Source organism: Apus apus, chromosome 2, assembly GCF_020740795.1.
Source record: "Apus apus isolate bApuApu2 chromosome 2, bApuApu2.pri.cur, whole genome shotgun sequence".
Taxonomy (NCBI): Eukaryota; Metazoa; Chordata; class Aves; order Apodiformes; family Apodidae; genus Apus; species Apus apus.
The window spans coordinates 80,347,414-80,366,585 of record NC_067283.1 but is presented as its reverse complement, the minus strand read 5'-3'; the positions used below and the strand labels follow the sequence as shown (position 1 = coordinate 80,366,585).

General features: G+C 38.2%; 1 protein-coding gene across 5 annotated transcripts in view; it reads left to right on the top strand.

The window, feature by feature from the left end:
• TRIO (trio Rho guanine nucleotide exchange factor) overlaps nt 1-19,172 on the top strand; it is a 250,398-nt gene that overhangs the window by 196,516 nt on the left and 34,710 nt on the right. The window lies entirely within an intron of this gene.

The window sequence follows — 19,172 nt, the reverse complement described above, 5'->3', positions numbered from 1 at the left end:
CATGAAATAGCCATTGGCAAAAATTTCCCCTGGCCACTTGCTTTTCACATATTTTAAGTAACTGAGAAATGTCTTAAATTGCTAGGGGTCTGAAGGGTCTTTCATCAGTACTTTGCTTTCAGAAACGAGGCTGATAAAGGTCTACTTTTTTAAAGGAAGCTATGTAAAATGTAGGGCCCAGAAAACTAATTTCTGCTTTACACGGGTAAGGTGAAAAAAAAAAAATAGGTTTTACATTGAAAAAAATACTATTTTAAATACTGTCAAATGTCATGGCGTCAATATACGAACTTTTTCTTTGCTGATTTGATAAAAGTTTTTTGTATTTAAGTTATATTTAAGTTTCCATATTTAAGCAGAGGATGAGGGTGGGGCCAACTTGGTGCTGCTGTGCAACATTCTGTGCAGTCCAGCCTCTTCTGTGCAGAATTTGTACTTTGTCCCCAGCCTTGGTTTTGCCTAAAAGTGTTCTCCACATAGATGTATTTCTGCCTGCAGAATTAAGATTACCTGACTGGTTCATTATTATCAGGGATGAGCTCCTATAAAATTGCCAATATGAGGAGCCACAGGAAGAGTTGTCTAGCAGACAGGGAGAGCTAATACAGTACAAGGCTCTGGAATGCAGAAAACCTAATGAAACTAAAGGACAAGGAGAGCCTTGTGGTAATGCCTGAAGTTAACCGTAGAAAGGCAGTAACAGGCTGCTTGTTTGGGCTTAAAATTACATATATTGATACAGGTCACTGTCTCAGGTGGAATTTGAGAATTGTGATACGTATTTGGGTGTTTAAGTTGAAAGATCATAGTGGTACTGAATAATGGTCCTTGCATATTAAATTAAGAAATGTTGGTTTTGTGATGTAGATGTCGTCTCCTTTTTTCTTATACTTCAGATCTGAGCTTGCTTTCTTGGACCATAATAAAGTTGTAGATACAGTTTCAGTATATGCACTGAGACGGTTTTTCATCACATTCTTACCTAATGCCCCCAGTCACTCTGCAGCATGTTCATGTGGAGTCTGCTGTCTCCACTCCAGTGTTGTGTGGAGTAATTGCTTTTTACAGCAATTCTATGCATTGAAGACAGCTGCATACCCATGACCCTTTCTTCTTAACCATGTAGCCTGTGAAGTACACTTTATGTAGTGGTTCACATAGCCATTTTCTCTTGCTCCCCACCTTGATTTACTTGTCAGATTTGTCTTCTGAGAAGAGAAAGAGCCAAAGCAAAACCTAAAAATAATGGTGTTTCATTTGAGTAGGAATGGAGGAACTTTTTGCATTAGCAAGCTGTAAACAATATGGTTCCCAGAGCATTTAAAATATCTTCCTGCATGTATTATTCATGTTAACAAGTTCAGTCTACCTGAGTTACAAAGCAAAACAAAACCAACCCCAAACCAGTTTTATTTATAAAATCTGCTGTGTTTTAGTCAGAAGCTTTCTTATATATGGAAGTCACTGTTTCAAAGCTATATTGATAAATTCACTCTTATTCTAAATATTAAAGATGGGAGAGTTTAACTACAATAAGAATGGCTGGTTATTCCTTAGTATACTTGATGTGCGTGGGAAGTGTTGGGGAGCAGAGGAAAGGGATTGTTTCACTTACTATTTTTCTTACTCAGCTAGAAACTAGAATCATTTTCAGATATTCTACTATTTCACAAAGAATAAACTAGCCTTAGTGGAAGTCTCCCTGTAGGTGGCAAACTATAAAAATCACTTATCTTGAAGAAAGGGGTTTTTCTTTTGCTTCTCCACCCCCCCTTAGGAATTCAGTGTCATTCAAAAGTTGTCTTGGGTCAGAGGGAAAACGTTAAGGAATCAGAATTAATGGTTTCAATGGAGGAGGCTTTGAAGATGAGACTAACTCAGAGTTTAGGCTGGTTTTCCTTAGAAATGTGAAGAAAGCAAAAGTTTTCTCATAGATGGTGAGTGAGGACAGCTCTTTAAAATTTTAAACAGGGTAATGCCTGTGCACCACATTTGTGTTAAGTGTTAATGGTAAGCTTTCTTTGTCTTTGGGACCCTATATGCCCTCGGCTCCACATAAAAGTCCTATTTATCCTTGTTTGTGCTGCTATCATTGGCAACCCCCTTGCTGACTTATTTTTTCCCACTACACACTTGTGTATTTTACAGTACTGTTTGTTCAGTCTCATTTTAGGACACTTTTTTCATGACAATATGATGAAAGCATTTCATTTCTGATTTTACAGAAATTTAATCCTTGCTTTGGCTTCATAGCTGTTTATCTACCTAGTGATTGTAACTTTTTGTAGTTCCTTTAAAATTAGATGATGTGTTCAGAGGAAGAAACCAAACATCTTTTCTGTGTATGTAAAGTGTTTAGCTAAAAAAACCACCAACAAACTGTAAATGAATATTTATGGTCAAATGCTTCCATGGCATACTAGGTTGAAGAATGCAGAGGTAAAATAAAAGACATGCAGTTGCAGTTTACTAAACAGGAAGACAGTATGATGAACTAGAAGTTTATCTTGCAGAATATGAGCTTAGTTGGAATACATCTGAAACGTATTTTAAACTAGGGCAGGATCTTAATTTATCAAAAGGTAGGGATTTTGTCATGTTTGGATTTTTTTATTTTTCACAAACAAGGCTCAAGTCAAGGTGAAAGTAAGGGCAAAGTCTGTGGTTTGGTGTACAGGTTTTGTCAAGGAAAATGCAAGTTACAGGGAAAGTGCTGCAGGATTTGGCTGACCAGAAAATATCCATCTTTTTTTATATTTATGGCTTTAGCTAAAGCATTAAAAACTTAGCTGTGCACTGTAAAATAAAAGAGGTGTTAAAGGTTGGGTTTGTGCATGCCAGTTACTATAAAGCTTTTCAGAGGTACTAGACTCTTTTCTGAAGGCTGAGGGGGAAAATATCTGGTTTGCTCTATTTTTTAAGATCGTATTGAGCCTCATTTAGGGTAGTTACGGTAGAGTGTAATCTGCTGCATCTGGCTATTCCCACATGTGAATTTAAAGACTGGAACTGTGCTCAGTGAGTCAGAGGAGAGCATCCCTACAAGAGGAGCTGCTCTGAGGCAGGGCAGGGAGCAAAAGCAGACGGAGAAGATAACAACGACTTCCTCAATCTGATGGCCTTGCTTTCAATGTGAATGCCCTGGGTGAACATCTATCTCCAGGAGAAGCTGTAACACATCCCTGGGGTGCGGGCGAGTAGGTTACTTGTTAGCTGTGGGTATTGAACAGCTGACTCCTCACCATGCCAAACAGGATTAAACAGATTGACACTCTGGGATCGCTTCACTCAGTAAATCCTACCTGCTGCAGCAACGGGCAGCCGAGTGGCTGTAAATACTGGATCCTGGATTTAGGTACAAATTTATGCAATAGAGATAATGGGCTGGGAGGAGGAAGGTTGGTTGGTTGGTGAATGTTTTCAAATCGTAGGAATTTAGTAGGATGCTTTTTTTTCTCCTTCTGCCTGTATTCTCCCCTCCTTCTAATAACAGTCAAAAAATGCAGAGCATAACGGAAAGGACCTGTATGGGAAAGGGAGCAGTTAAGGAATGAATCTACTCTGTAAACTACTGGGATGCTATACAGTGAGCTCTTTCAGAAAAAGCATGTAAAATGCATGTGCTATTTTATTTTTTTGTTAGTTGAACTGTGGAATGATAACTCTTGCTCTGGGAAATTTTATTACTAGTAATAATTTGTTTTAAGAGCTTAGCAGAGATTTTCTTAGAAAGTTGCTGCTAAACCAAAAAAATCGTAGATTATTTATTATCTGTTGCTTACTTCTGTTGAGAAATAATGTTTGGGGAATAAAGCTTGAAAAGAAAGGGTGGTTGGGAAATAAATTGGTCTGTGTGAAATTTATTTAGAAACCTTGATTCTGAAATGCAATACGGAGGAAAGCCATGCTGTTTCAATCTCGACTGGAGAGGCACAGAGGTTATGGTAGAGATGTCCAAGTTAAACTCAGTTGTTATTGGGTCTTTTCCTCCTCCTCCCTTGTAATTTTCAAAGGAAACAATATTTTTCCTTGGCATTTGGACTGCTGCTGCAGAAGAATTCAGTTCTCATATGTAACAGTTTGAAATATCTGCAGGGCAAAACAGTGCTAACCGTCCCTGTCTGGAGCTGATGCAGCTTTTGGGATGCTTCCTTTTCAGATGCAAGTTGTTTGCAGCTAGGTTGAAGTTGTACATACCTGTTGCTGTATGCTGTAAGCATATCCTTAAAATAAGCAGCAAAAGGCAAGTTACAATCTTTTGTAATTTTGTTAGTGTCCAATCTACTGCTACAGATGGACTGAGAGGAGAGAGAGGTTGGTAGGAGGGTTGCAAACATGAAATCAAGGTTGTAATGTAAAGTAATCTTACAAGGGACCTCTGAATGTAGGGTTGCATGTCAGTGGGATGGTAGTAACTCTCAGTAGTTCCTTGAAAGATAGCGGAGCATCAACATATCAGCCAGAGGGAGTTAATGTTAGCAGGCTATAATCTCTGATCCTAGCAATAGAGCTCTGTTGTCAGAAAGCTGCTCTGTAGGGTTGCATAATCACTTCCTAAAACAACAATTATTCCAGCAAATACAAGTACAGAGTATCTTGGAGAAAGGTGGAGGTGAAAGGAGTAAACTGCAACTAGTAATTGATAGGCAGAAGGCTTTGCAGGAAAATATTTTACAGCAAGTGCTCACCCAGAGCTGAGACCACCAAGTCAGCTGGAGGTCTGTTAATGGCACGACAAGAGTTTCCCCTTTCTGGTGCTTTCTGTTCTCTTGTCTTTGCTGGAGCTTATTTTCTTCATTTTTTAACTCTTGTTGCTGAGGTGGTTAGTCAGTCTCAAATCTATCTGGTTTGTGCTTCCAAAGAATTTTTAGAAAACATGTTTTATAAAGTGCTGGGTGTAGTCGATCACAATCAGCGAGATACTCTCTGTTATTACAATAAATTAAGATTATAGATATATATGAAGTCTTGGCTGGCAAGGATACATGATTTCACCAACATTCTTCATTGTTATCTTTCTGTTTTTTAAAAACAGGTGTCCATACATACAGACCATGTTGTAAAGAGGCTCAATAGCCTTTCATAACAAGGAAACAGACCTTACTTGCATGCCCTGGTATAACTGTAGCTATGTAATCTCTTGAACTGGAAAGAGTAAAAATGGTATCTGTAGTATTTCTGGCCACTGCAAACTTAAAACTTGTAATTTAGGGTCTAGGCTGAATATTCAGAATGTACTCTAGTGCATTATTTTATTCATAGAAGATTTTAACTGAGGCTTTAACTTTTCTTAAAGAATTTTTAAGGAATTTTAAGGAATTAAACATTTTGCTTATTCTTCATTAAAATGTTAGAGTACATGTGCAATTTATAATTATGTACTTCTGTTTAATTAAACAGTATGATGTTTTTCTTCATTAATGAAGTTTGGAGGAGGAAAGATGTGTTGAGATTTAAGGGAGAAAGAGAATAGGGGTTTGAGTAATGAATTGGCAAGAAACTACTGAAATTAATAAATAAGTATTGTATTTTTTCCTATATCTGACATCAGTTGGAGAAAGCAACAGTGATGGTTGGAGGAAACCAATTCTCCTCGTAATTCTACCCATTCCTGTAACTTAAAAATGCTCTGCATTTGAGACACGTGTATAAATACCAAAGTTGTTTATGGTTATCTGGCTGGAGAGAGTATTGAGTAGTTTCAGTCTGAAACTGAGTATTGGAAATAATAACTTATTTTTTTGAGTTACCTTATGGCTAGAAAAAACAATAGGATGCATGCGTTTCAGTCCCTAAGTGGATCATGTGAGTCTGTATTTCACTTGGGAAATTTGAGAGGCAAATCTCATGGATAAAATCCAGGAAATAAACTTACAAAACCAAAATTTATTCAAAAGTTATTAACCGTCTGGGGGGCTGGGTTTTGGAGGAGGAAAGGTGGTTGTAGGAGTAGGGAGAGTTCTCATTTGGCTTTGGAGAAATGCATGAATTTCATGTGCAATAGATGGCCTAAAAAAAATGTGTATGAATCAAACTGGCTTTCTTTTTTCTCCTTTTGTAACATTTTATGGTATATCAAGCCTCAGAAAGAATTCATCCATAAAAAAGGATGCTTTTACTATAGAGTAATTGTTAGCAAATGGTGTCCAAGAGAGGATAAGAGGTCTCTGAGGATCGGACTCAGAGGATGCAGTGGGAGAGTCCAGTATTACTAATGGGTTGGTGTCATTCTTGGCAGAGATCCACCTCTACACTTTGAAAGTCTATTCTTTTAGAATACAGATGGAAGCTGTTAAGTTTGTGCTGTGTGTGCTTTTCCATCTCCACAAAGAGCATGCAACAAAAATCCTCCTGAAGCTGAGCTCATGTATCAGCTATAAAGTTACATATGCAAGGGTACTACTTTCCTGACCTCTATATCCTTCCTCATTGGTCTTGCAACACGGCATTTTCAAATTCTTAGGCTGTAGGATTTGCAAGCGAGTTAGCTGAAGGTGCTGTTTCATGGTTAGTAAAAGCTGAACTATATGTCAGGTACAGATAGCTTATTTACATGGTGCTTGCTAACGCGATCTGCCTGCTTCTCTTAGGCCAGCACTAGCAATCACACGGGCAGCCAGACCAAGGAGCTGATCCCCTTGCCCACCTCCCACACCCCCCCCCCAACCCGCAAAAATAAAGAGCTTTCAGGTGTAGGAGCTTATGCAAGAGAGCTTCTGATGGCCTTCTATAACTGCCATCTCTGTTCCTGAACCTGAAGATTTGAAACTCAGGGGGTTTTTGCTGTGAGCTGGTAAGATCCGCAGTTGCTTATATTTTCATCTGAACTACTAATTTTTGACTCCTATAATTTTGATCTATCTTTTCAGTCACTTCAAAATGCTATATTTTCATTCATGTGGCTCTCAGATGGCTACCTGCCTTGTGAAATAAGCCAAGACAGAGCAGCAGTGCAGATGGGCTTACGGAGTTACCCCCAGGGAAGTCTGCTCTCTCCACTGCAGTGCTTTCCACTCTGACCTTGTAAAGTACTGCAGGAAAACAAGAGTAATTTAAAATGGGTCTGTTAGTCCCAGCCACTTCTCAAACCAGATACTCAGCTCCTAGTTCTAAATATTTTTTTAAATATATGAAGAGAAAATTTATGCATTCCTGAAGGAAGTGTAGGTAGGCTTATAATGCAAAATTCATGCAATAAGGTCTTCAAACTCCATGTCTGTAATAAGAAAAAAGTGTTTGTATATAAGCATATGTGTGTATTCCTGTGTATTGCTAGTGAAGCATATTCAAAATGTTATGTAGGGAAGAACTTCTAGATTTAGCTTCAAAGAGATGATGGGATGAAAAGTAGTCAGCACCAAGAAGGGTTCCCAGAGAGAGACATTGAGACACCACAAAGAATATTTATAAAACTTTGAGAAAAAGGGTGGAGTTTGATTTCATATCAGGAAAAATATGTCTGCCTCTTTACCTCCTTGTCTCATCACTCAGAGAATACCTGTAACTAAACATCTGATGCATACAGTTCCATGTAATGGTCAAAGGCCTGTATTAGATAGATGGGCTTAAAACTGAGCAGAGCAGAACTGCTTCAATTTAATTTCCTTCTTGCTGTCTTACAGTTCTATTTTAAACTAACTACTTCAGTGAGGCAGCAGCACAAGAATGAGCTATCACCTTGCATAATGAAAGCTTCCTCTAGGTGCTCATTATGAGTCTAGTAATGAACAATGTGTTCATAATCTGCATTTGAACATGGCTACAAGCAGCTGTAACAATTAATTGAATTTGCTTGTCTGGGCTTCTGATTATTCTCTCTCCTTTAGTTGAGGTAATGAGAAGAACAGTTTTGGTGGTATAGGTATATTCCATCTTGCTCTGAAAAGATTACATCAGTAATGTTCATAAACCTTCCTGTAAGGGTTGTTTTTCCTCACAGAGAATAATAAAGTATGTTTAATAAACCACTTTTTTTTCCTGTTTCTTTGTGTTTGAATATGGAATCAGACACCTCCAGTCAATCTTCCTGAATAAGTTGTTAAAAAAACCCACCACCCAACAAATCAACTACATGGGGTAGCTTGCCCAGAGAGGAGAGCTTCACTGAGATCAGTTGTCTAGGTGCATTGTATGAAATGCTGGAGACTTGATGAAAAGAAGAAATGTTTTTTCAGTAGAAAAAGGAATAGAAGCCTATTAAATTCCTTATCTTGTTTCCTCCAGATACATTATTTTGCCCCTAAATTTAGACTTACAGTTGAGTCTATAACTTCTTAAAAATTACTTACTGTAGCAGTAGTTATTGTTGTGTACAAGGTATTATTGATAGAGATTTCCCCCCCTTTCCCTCCTTCATGTCTAATTAAAGTACTTGATAAGAATTCTGTTTTATTGCCATTCAAAATAAGTTTGTTTGCTCTTTTTCTTTCCCTTTTTGTTTCCTGCTGATTCCTACTTCCAAACCAGTTTTGGACAGCTCTTCAATGATGCTATCACATAATTTCTTGTAGTCCCCTAGGTAACATTAGCTGGATGGAAGCTGGGGAATGATTCAAGGAATCGAGATTTAGGTGACTGGGTGAACAAGGCAGTTCATGACATCGCCTTCCTCTTGAGCCTTTGTTGGGAGAAACTGAAAGAGACAACAACAAAAACAGAAAAGTTGCATGACAAAATGTAGCTGTTGGGGTAGGTGTGTAATGTGGGTTTGATCACGCCAAAGAAAATTCAGCAGTGCATATGTTATTCCTGAAGAGACTGTAATCAGGTTAACAAACATGGCAAGGATGAATTCCATTTTTAGTATTCAGTATATTATAACTGCATCGAGATAAAATGTCACATTTTACATTGATTTATAGTTTGGTTGGTTTAAAATACATCTATAGCAAGGAGTTACCTTTCCCCTTTTAACTCAGTCTTTATTCAAGATTGATGAATTTGTGGAGGAGTATCTTACCCTTTCCTAATCCCATAAGATACTTCATCCTGAAAAAGCATCTGTGCAGCATTTTGGCAGTATGACTTTCAATAGCAATCTGCTAGTCAGCCTTGACTGTGAGTCTGTTTAAAAAAACCCTTAAGTTTCCAGTGTGGCTGACCTTTATTGAAATCACGTGTGCTCTCATTGCCTTGCTCAGGTTACATTCCCATCTGAGGAAAAAAAGTTTAAAACCAGTTCAGGTTCTAATCACTGTCATCTAAGTCTGCTCTTGATAATGTAGTTATTGAGGTAAGATTGAACTTGGAGGAAGCTGTCTGTCATCACCCAGAGTCACCTAGTTATGCAGTTTGGTGGCTGAAGGCAGTGGCATGGCTGCAAGGGCCCGACTCTGCTCATTAGTGTACGCTGAAAACATCAACATTTTATGATGCGAAGCAATGTTAGTACAATTAGTTTCTATCACTATCACTAGTATAAATTAATTTGATAGGCAGGAAACATCTTTTTAATACACAGCAATTTTGGAGGACCTATTTTTGTAGTTGTTTTAGCCATTCCGTTCTCTCTCCCAACTCCTTTAATTACTTTCTCAATTTATTTTTTTGAGGATTACAACAGTATAACATTTGGGAAGAGAAAATGACCAAAGTTCTTGTAACAGCCCCAAAGCTAAACGATTTGAGTATATTATTATTTCACTTATGGCAGAGTTCCTAACTTGAGATTGATGTGTTTGTACAGCTGTTGCTAAAGCTGTGGCTCCAAACAATTGCTGGTTGTTCTAATGAGCTCTTCTGCTTTGAATCAAGAGGATGGGGGGAAAGAAGAAAAGACTGTTAAAATTGCTGTTGGATTAGTATGTGTATTCAGGCTAACATGTAACTGCAGTAGGTGAAGAGGAAATAAGTTGTTGTGTTTTTTTTTTAGTTCAAGTAGTCTCATAAGTTGGGGCTTTTAAACAAATAAGTCATTATTTCCTTTGTATCGTTTGTTCCTGTAACTCGGTACTAGCACTGTCTACTTTCCCTTTATAGTTATGAACTTTACTTAAAGATATGGTTGGCAATTATTGTGTTCAAAGTATGTTTATTGACTCGTCTTGTATTCTCTCAGATATATTAGAGAATTTTTGAAGGTTTTATCATGTGTTGGAATTTTTAAAGGCATTTGGAAAAGAGGGAGAATAAAATACATCTACTTCAGTCGTCTCTAAGGAGCCACTCGTTTGTAAATATATGTCAAAGTTTATACCTACTCAACTTTTTTCCCTTCTGGACAAAATTAAAAAAACAATAGTTGGCTCTACATTTTATGGTGATTTTATGTATGATTGGTTTTTGTCTCTGTAATTGTGAAGCTTGCTTTTATCACTTACATAGGGTGGCGAAAGCTAATTTCCTCCTTATCCCTGTGTATATTCTCAATTTCAAAAGTGCATTGATAGAACTATATCCCTCCTTTTTCCTTTTGAGATCAGACTTGCTCGAATTTGCTTAAAGTATCTTAGTTAATATGCAACATTTCATTGGAGCAGTAGAGAATGTTTTAAAATCTGCATAGGATAAATTCCTTCCATTGGAATGCTCTGCATTGCTAAGCTTTTGCACAGCATGGCATGTGTTGCTTTAAATAACATCTTGAGATTATGATTCTTCCTAATGTAATTTCTGCAGAATTGCTTCTCTCCCTCCCTTCTCCTATGGCTTTCTCTGCTTTCAGTCGAGCCAAGGACTTGCTGAGTGCATCTTTTTTTCCCTTTGGTGGCCCTTCTGTTATCTATATTGATGTGGACATTTTTGTTTCATATCTTCCTCTTCTGGTCTGACACACACAGCGTATTAGATAAGCTGCTGCACTGCTTTAGAGCTGGATTTCTGAGAGTAGGATTTATCTATTTCCCAGGGAAAAATTATTTTGCAGCAAAAATTAACGTAGCAGATGATAAAACCCTACAGCTCAGTGACAGATGAGCTGAAATTAATTGTACGGTTGCCCCAGTTAGAATCTGAAAGTGCTTATCACAAATCTTGTCAGTAGTGGCTCCCATTTGTAGCATGTGACATACAGCTCTTCACCAAGAGCAGAGCTGCGTCTTTGCTGCTATCATCACACAGCATGGCTCTTCAAAAGTAGGTTGCACACAGCGTGCATGAGACAAATGGCTTGTCAACAGTCAGCAAAACTCTGTCTAGTGTATTAAGCACCAGGGCTGCCTACGAGGCCCGGGCTCAGAGCTTCTGCCTTCACTCTTTTCCTTCTTTGGCTCAGACTCTGCTTCTCCCCACCAGCTAGTTGCTTGGATTTGTCAAAGGCAGGGAGTACTGTAACTTGGAGCAATTGGAAGGAAAGTAGTGCTGCCAGCTCCCACTGCTTCAGGAGCTGTGTTGTGCCCTCAACCAGCTTCTTGTGCTCACATCTTAAAACTAAGGAGCAGCAGCAGTAGTGGGGAGCAGGCTAGAGGCAAGGAGCATTATGTGGAACTTTGTTACAACTAAGCCTAGCGTAGAGGCAACAGCCCTGGGCCTGAAACACAGTTATTCCTAGTATTTACTATCCCTGTTGCATCCATTCTTCTGGAGGAAGGAGTGGATGGGCCATGCCTTCATCTGATCATCTGCTTCGCTCATCCTAAAGTAGGTGGTTATTTCTGTCACTAGGCATCTGGCAAAAATAGCATATAAGTAAGACTTGTTAAAATACACATTACTCTGTAGTAAAACTCCAAAACACCCACATTTTGAAAATGGGTGATGTAGTTGATACTTTGTGGAAGATCTCAGCAAGAAAGTGATGTTAAAAACGGCTGTGTTAAAGGAAACATGAAAATTACAGTGGTGCAGTGGGAAAACTTGCTTTTTAACATAGAAAAGCAGTATTTATCTCTCTTGCTTTCTCTGTTTGCATTGCAGAACTTTCGCAACTACTTAATGAAAGAAGGGTGTCACCTTAATATTCTTATTTACATGTTACGTGTCAACCCCTTTGAGGGAGTTACTGTTACTTAAGTCTGTCAGTGAAAATCTTGCCTACAGTAGCTCTGCAGAAAAAATACTGTTATGTGCTCCTTGTGGTGATGTAAAATGATGTCATGTATCAGGAAGCACAGGTGAAGTGCAAGAAATAAGTAACTAACTAATGGCCCCAGTCGGCCCAAAGAAACTTGCTGGAGATTGTGCACAAAAAGGAGAAAAACCTTACCTGAAAATTAGAACATCGGCTTCTGTTCATTAACTCTTTTGTAAAACCATGCAAGCCATGTGGTTATTTGAAATAAACTCCCCTCCCAGGGAGAGATCATCACATTAAAAAGATCAGGGCACTTGCCTTTATCTGTAGAGAGATGAGAGGGTGGCTCAGTACACTGACACTGAGTGAGAACTTGACTGAGAGACAATGCTAGATTACATAAATCTGTCCTTGGAATGTCCTGCCAGGCAGGTGGATGTAGCTGGCTTTAAATCTTAGCAAACAGGTGGTCAAAAGAGTGGAGTTGAGATTGAGACGTTGTCTGTTAAAATATAAGCTGCGTACAGGGAATCTGAGATTTAATCTATTAAAAGCTTGTGGTTTTCACAAACTGTGAAACTAAACTTCAGTAATGTGAGTAACTTTTAATACTTCCTACTTGTAACAAAAAATATATTTCTCTCCAGAAAGAGAGACTAAAGGCTTATTGCAAGGAATTAAATGCCCCACAAAGTCCGATCTCCCCTTTTGTAGTGCTGCCTTGTGCTTGTAGTAATAAATACAAGATTTAGATTTGGGGTTTCAGATCCCTGTGGTGTGAATTCCAGGCAGCACAAACAGAACTACTTCTGTTAACCTGGGAAAGTTTTTTCTGGCACAATATCATGCTTTCTTGCTGCTTAAAAACAAAACAAATAAGAATCCCTCAAAAAATACCCAAAAAAACCAGCTGCAAAACTGTCCAGCAGTTGTAAGAGCAGCATTTATTTCCATCTAAACTGTATTAATGTTTAGCTCCTAGATAGTGGTTGATGTATTTGCAGTGCTCTCTATGTGCAAGCTGTAATGCGTGTGAAATTATTTAAAAGTTTAAAAGTAAAACTTTGATTTTACTGTTACAGAGTAGGAAGGCAGAAAAGGATATTAAAAAAAAAATAAAATATTAATAACATAAGTGCATTAAACCCTTTCAGGCATATGCCACTAACTTTCTACATCAAATGAACTGTATATTCCTTTTGCCTTTAATCACAGTTTTTCTTCATTCCTGTCTCTAGCGCTGTTGTAAATATGTCTGTTGGCTGACTTCTCCAGATTTCAGAAAGACCTTTGGAAGTTTCTAAGATGACAGTGTCTGTCTTGGGGGGAGGGGTTTTTTATATAGGAGACATGCTTGTGGGACAGCTTAGTATCTCATTAAGAGAAGCTGAAGAGTATCTAGCCTCAAACTTAGAATTCCAGTCTGTCTGATATTAACACAATAAGGTTTTGATGACTTAGAAGACTTAATTATTGAATACATTTAAATCCAAGTCTTCTGAACTAGTTTCTGTATCAGTTAGCATTAATACAGGTAACTGTTCAGGGAACATAAACTAAGGAGATGAACTCTTTGTCTATTCACACACTGAAAATATTACAAATTTTATTTCACCATAGTGCATAACGTGAAATGAAAGGCAGGAAAGGTTTACTGACCAGAGATGAATAGTGAGTGCGTTTGTTGTGTATTTGAGTACTAGCTTTCTACATTTTGTGAATTTGTTCGATAAACTAGTTTCATGACAATTATTGCACTATCTCTTTATCATAGAATGGTTTTGGTTGAAAGGGACCTTAACGATCATCTAGTTCCAACCCCCCTGCATGAGCAGGGACACATCCCACTAGACGAGGTTGCTCAAAGCCCCATCCAACCTGGCCTTGAAGACTTCCAGGGATAGGGCCTCCACAACCTCCCTGGGCAACCCGTTCCTGTGTCTCACCACCCTCACAGTGAAGAATTTCTTCCTAACGTCTAACCTAAATCTCCCCTCATCCAGTTTAAAACCATTACCCCTTGACCTGTTGCTACATGCCCTTGTTAAAAGTCCCTCCCAACTTCTCAGGCTTCCCAAAGGGCATGATGGGAATTCACCATTTGCATGCCTCGTTAAGCTCAAGCTGCATTGTCTTTAAATGGTAACTGCTTTTATGGTGGCTTGTTAAAGTTGAAACACACCTAGTCACTTTTGGTGTGTATTCCAGTATTGTTTTACAAAAAAAGTACACAGTGAGGGTAGTGGAGTGAGGATATGCAGCAAGAGAGAAACAGAATTCCTGACACGTACAGAAGTATCTGAATGGTCTTGTACATGGCAGATAGATAGTCTTTTACTTTAAAACCAGCTCCCAGTCAGAAACTGTGTGTCCACAAGTAAAATAAACCTCAGACTCTCTTTCAAGCTTTTGCCATCTCCTAACAAATGAGTACAGGGCGAGATTTTATGGGCTTTTGTTATTAGATGCTTGTAAACGATTTTTCCTTCTTCTGATGGTGTGTTGACTTGGCTCAGATTGAGGCATCTGTGTTTGTAGGTAGATCTGGGCTTGGGAGGTCACTGAACTGTAGCTCCAGTTTAATCTAGCTTCCAGTTTACATATTACACTTGAAAGTGCATCAGCGTAGATCATGCTTTCTGTGGTTTGAACCAATAAGCAGCCCCATCCCCAAATATTTGTAATGTACTTGAATCAAATCTTACTGATCAGCTGGTTAATTGCCCTGTGTGATGGGTTTTGTGAGCTCTCTGGTTCCTAAAGTCCATGGTGGATAGCAAGTCTGCAGTGGCAGTTTGACAAAAGAGTTGGGGTTACTAGGTTTGCTTGGCTCCATTTTTCACTCCTTGCCCCATCCCTGTTTCATAGTCCAGAGACAGTGAGAAGTTTTATTTCTGGTTTTGCAGCATAGGGGATTTGAGATGCAGAGCAGGCATCAAACAGGCTTGGTTTGATTCCCTAGGTTAGGAAGTCAGGGTTTTGTACCCCAGTGTTCTAGTTGTAAATACTAAAACCCTAAAAACATCAATATAAAAATAGTTAATATGAAGCAGAGTCGTTCAAGTCATCAACTAGCTTAACATGGCTGATATATTTTTCAGGGGAAAAAAAATGTTTATTAATCACAGATGTGCATTTTTCTAGTGTTAAGAAAGCTGGGACTAGAACGAGAATTCCCATTTCCCTTCCAGTTTCACAAATTTGCCTGTTTGTTGGACGTAACTTTATCTTCTAGTTGGAGGGGGTCAAAACCCATGCTGCCTGCCCTTTCTCTTTGGCTTCAGAAATAGGTTTATGGACTCCCAATGAACTCTCTGACCTCACCACCAGAGCAAGATATGTGGTTTTTACTTTGAGAGAAGTGGCAGTTAAATGCCTTCTTTTCTTTCTGTGGCTATGAATTATTTTTAAAAGCCCATCCATTAGGTTTTTTTAAATACTTTATTGAATTACAAAGCTGTCTCTTCTTGAGCAAATAGTGCTTTTATTAAATTTGATGGTTTCTTGTTGGATTTGTGTTGCTGTGTGATTGTTTTGTGTGTGTTGTGTTTTATTTCTCTCCGAGATGACCATCTGTTACATTTATCTTTTCCTAAAAGGGAATCTGACACTCAACTAGAAAGTTTACTCTATGTGAAACACGGTTTGGGTTAGCATACCCCAAATTCATTCCATCTATTTTGGTTTTAAAAGTCTGTGTTGTTCTTGTTTTAATTTTGAATACTCCTTTTTCCTCTTACCATGTTTTAGTGATAAAATATTCATCAACAACCCTAGAAAAATAATATGCTATGTAGTCACAAAGGAAACAAAGCCAATTTAGTGTAAACATTCCCAAGCATGGTAATCAATCAAACCAAGCCTCTATCCCAAATTATATAGATAGAGGTAGTATATAGTGATGGTGCAGGAAATAAGATACACTTGTGTGATTGTAAAGGTGAAAGGTCTTTCTGTGCTCTCAAGAATGCTGTATTGGATATTGATATTCCCTAATGTTTGGATCTGGCAGTGCCTCCACTTAAATGTATGAACTTGAGCACCTAGGGTTTTTTTATGATTGTGCTCCAGTATTGCAGCTGGTCTCCTGAGGAAGCAGATGGGCATAAGAATTGGAGAATCTGTACTCCTGTCAGCTGGGATGGGAAAACAGATGGTAGAGGGTCTCACTGTGAGAATACAGGTGTGGAATATTTGTAGTGAGTGTTAACATCGACCTATGAGGCTGTACGGATGTTTTCTGCAAAATTAAGGAGGGGTAAAAAATTAGGTCTGAGGCTAGTAGGTTGGTATTCCATTTGGGTTAACACTGATAATTTTAAACCTCTGGGGTTTTTTGTTTGTTTTATTTTAGCGCCTTTTTTAATAAAATTTGATCTTTAAACTGAAGCATTTATGGCAATACAGTATTTTTATTTATTTTAAGCTTTTCCTTTTCCCCCAGTACTTTCATGCTGTAAAGAGCAGAGTGGAACAATGCTATCGTTTTGCTGCACTACTTCCACTTTGTCCACTTTTATAATTCCCTGAAGTCCTAATAATACTCCAGTTAGTACTTCATATTAAATCATGCAGAAGAGAAGATGAAAATCAGTTACGTTCTGCACGCCAAATGAAAACTAATGCTGTGTGGGAGGATATGGCTAAAGTATGTGCTGCGAAACATGTCTGGCTTAACATTGTTTTGTCTCTTAGATCCTCTCCACTTGAGCAGAGTGTACTTATTTCTTCCTGCTCTCTTCCCTCCTCCTGCCCACAAACTCTTGGCTGACTTGGGCTAAGAGAAGGAGTGGTACAGCAAAAGTGCAGTCAGACAAAAAATATTCATCTCCCACAGTTTCAAGGCCTCTGCATTGTACTATTCAGTTTTACCAGAAATTTGGTTGTTGGTAAGTGTTGATTGTCAAAAGGATGGGTGAGAGTTGAATGGGGAAGCACAGGTTTTATGAAAAGAAAAAAGGGTTTGTTAACTGCAGGTGTATTGCACTCTTAGGGATAAGCATATTTATAAAAAAGTAAATCTTACACAATCAACTACTGCACCAATGACTGCCCCTTTGCTAGAAGAGGAGTAATTGCAAAGGAATGAAATGCAACAGATACAAAAATACAAAACAGTACATGGTGAACTTCTGCAAAGGCTTAATTGCTTTTTATTTATATAAACAAGTGAATATGCTCTATTTTATTTGTATGGAAGGAACTTGTATGAACCATTATTGTGACAAAAATATATACAAATGAAAACAGAACTTGGCCGAGTTATTATAACATCTTCAAGCTTGGGAGTCTTGAAAACAAAGCATTTAGTTTGTGTTTACAAGAACACCAGTACTGTTTTCTCCTTGTCTGTGTTCCACGTGCAGAGTGCCAGAAGGTTGTTGATGTACTCATCAGCTAATGTTTGCTATAATTTGTGAAGCAAACTATTTGATAAAAATTAAAAATGCATGATTCAGTAAAGGTAAAGTTGAGTTTGGTGAAAGAGAAGTCAAACTAACTTCTTACAGAAGTTTAATAGGAGGTTGTTTGGATTCCTGTGGAGAGCTTGCAGATGGTTGGAAGTTTTCTTTGGAATTTTTTTAATAAGTAGGCCACTTTGGTTGTTTTTAAATAAAGGAAAAAATCTGTTGTGATGTGGATACTGAGGGCTAGTAGGCTTGTTTTTCTTAGGCATGTGCCTAAGTTGACCCTTAAGTTGTAATCGACAACAGAGCTACTCATATTGCAAGTTGAAAACCATTGTTATAGGTAATTAATTTCTTCCTTATGTTTCCTGCTTCAATAAGAAAATAATGTGGTAATTGTGTACCACTGTTATCCCAAGATCTAGAGACAAAGCTGACTTGTGTAACTTGGCATCTGCTTTTTGGCAATACCCATTACTTAGAGCCTTGAAAGCAGGTTAATGGCATCACAGGAAGTCACCTTACTTGTGACTTGTGAAGCACAGCTGAGGCTAGAAGATGCTTTTGTAGATGAATCCTGATTCTGGGTGAGTTGCTTTAAAGTGTTAGCAACTAGCTTGTTGGACTGAAAATATGCTTTATAAAGTGTGCTTATCTTTTGCTTTATGGAAACATGACTAAAGTGGTGGTTAAGAGCAATTATTATGTATGTTTTCATGCAGTGTAAGTTACAGGAGTTACTAGGCTCAGAGCTGATGTATCTTAATGGTCACATGTCACTTGGATTTTATTAGAACAGATTAAAGTCTTTACAAACAGCCCAATAGATCACAGTTTTGGATTCCAAGGAAAGCATGCCCTTTTTGGAACAACTTGAACAGTGAAGGAAAAACAAAAAGGCCTAACTTATTATACTCATATTTTATATCTCTTTCCCCATCTCAGTTCAAAGCCGTAATTTGCTCATAATACTCCATGGAAACAGGGCAGGCTCACATGCTTGTGTGGAGATCCAAGGCATTTGGGTGTTTACAGTGAAGTGTATTGCTTTGCTACATCAGTATGACCACATTGTTCTACAAAATTCGAACTACTTCTGGTCAGACGGGCAATACACCTCTTACAGAGAAGCTGCCAGAACATCTGTGTCAAGCTTCAAGAAGGAACCCAACACTGCATTTAATTCCCAGCAGTAGAAACATTCAACAAAACATTATTTATATCATCCTTATATAAACTGTGTGTCTACAAAAGTGCACACAGAGGAGTTAAAAAAACTGAATTTGACAACCTGGGACAGTCTTGCTTAATACACTGGTAGTACATAATATTCATAGGACTGGTGTTACAACATGAGTCCCAAAAAAAACAAAAAGAAAAAGAAAAACAACAACAACAACAAAAAACACCTTAGGTTTTTAGGAAAAGAGAACTGCTGCTGGTAAAAAGCTTTGTACTGCATGGAGAAAAAAGAAATGTAGCCTTACAGTGACTAACCAGTGTTTATCGTAAGCATATGATCCAGTTCAAGTGACAGGAGACTCAATGGGGAAGTAGGACTGACCCCACGCACTGTCCTGGTTTTGGATGGAATAGAACTAATTTTCTTCTTAGTAGCTAGAATAGCACTATGTTTTGGATTTGGTAAGGGATTTGGTGTGAGGGGAATGTTGACAATGTAATCATGTTTTTAGTTGTTGCTAAGGAATTGGGGACTTTTCAACTTCCTGTGCTTTGTTAGCGTACAGGTGCACAAGAAGCTGGGAAGGATCCAAACTGGCCAATGGAATATTCCATATCATGTGACATCACAC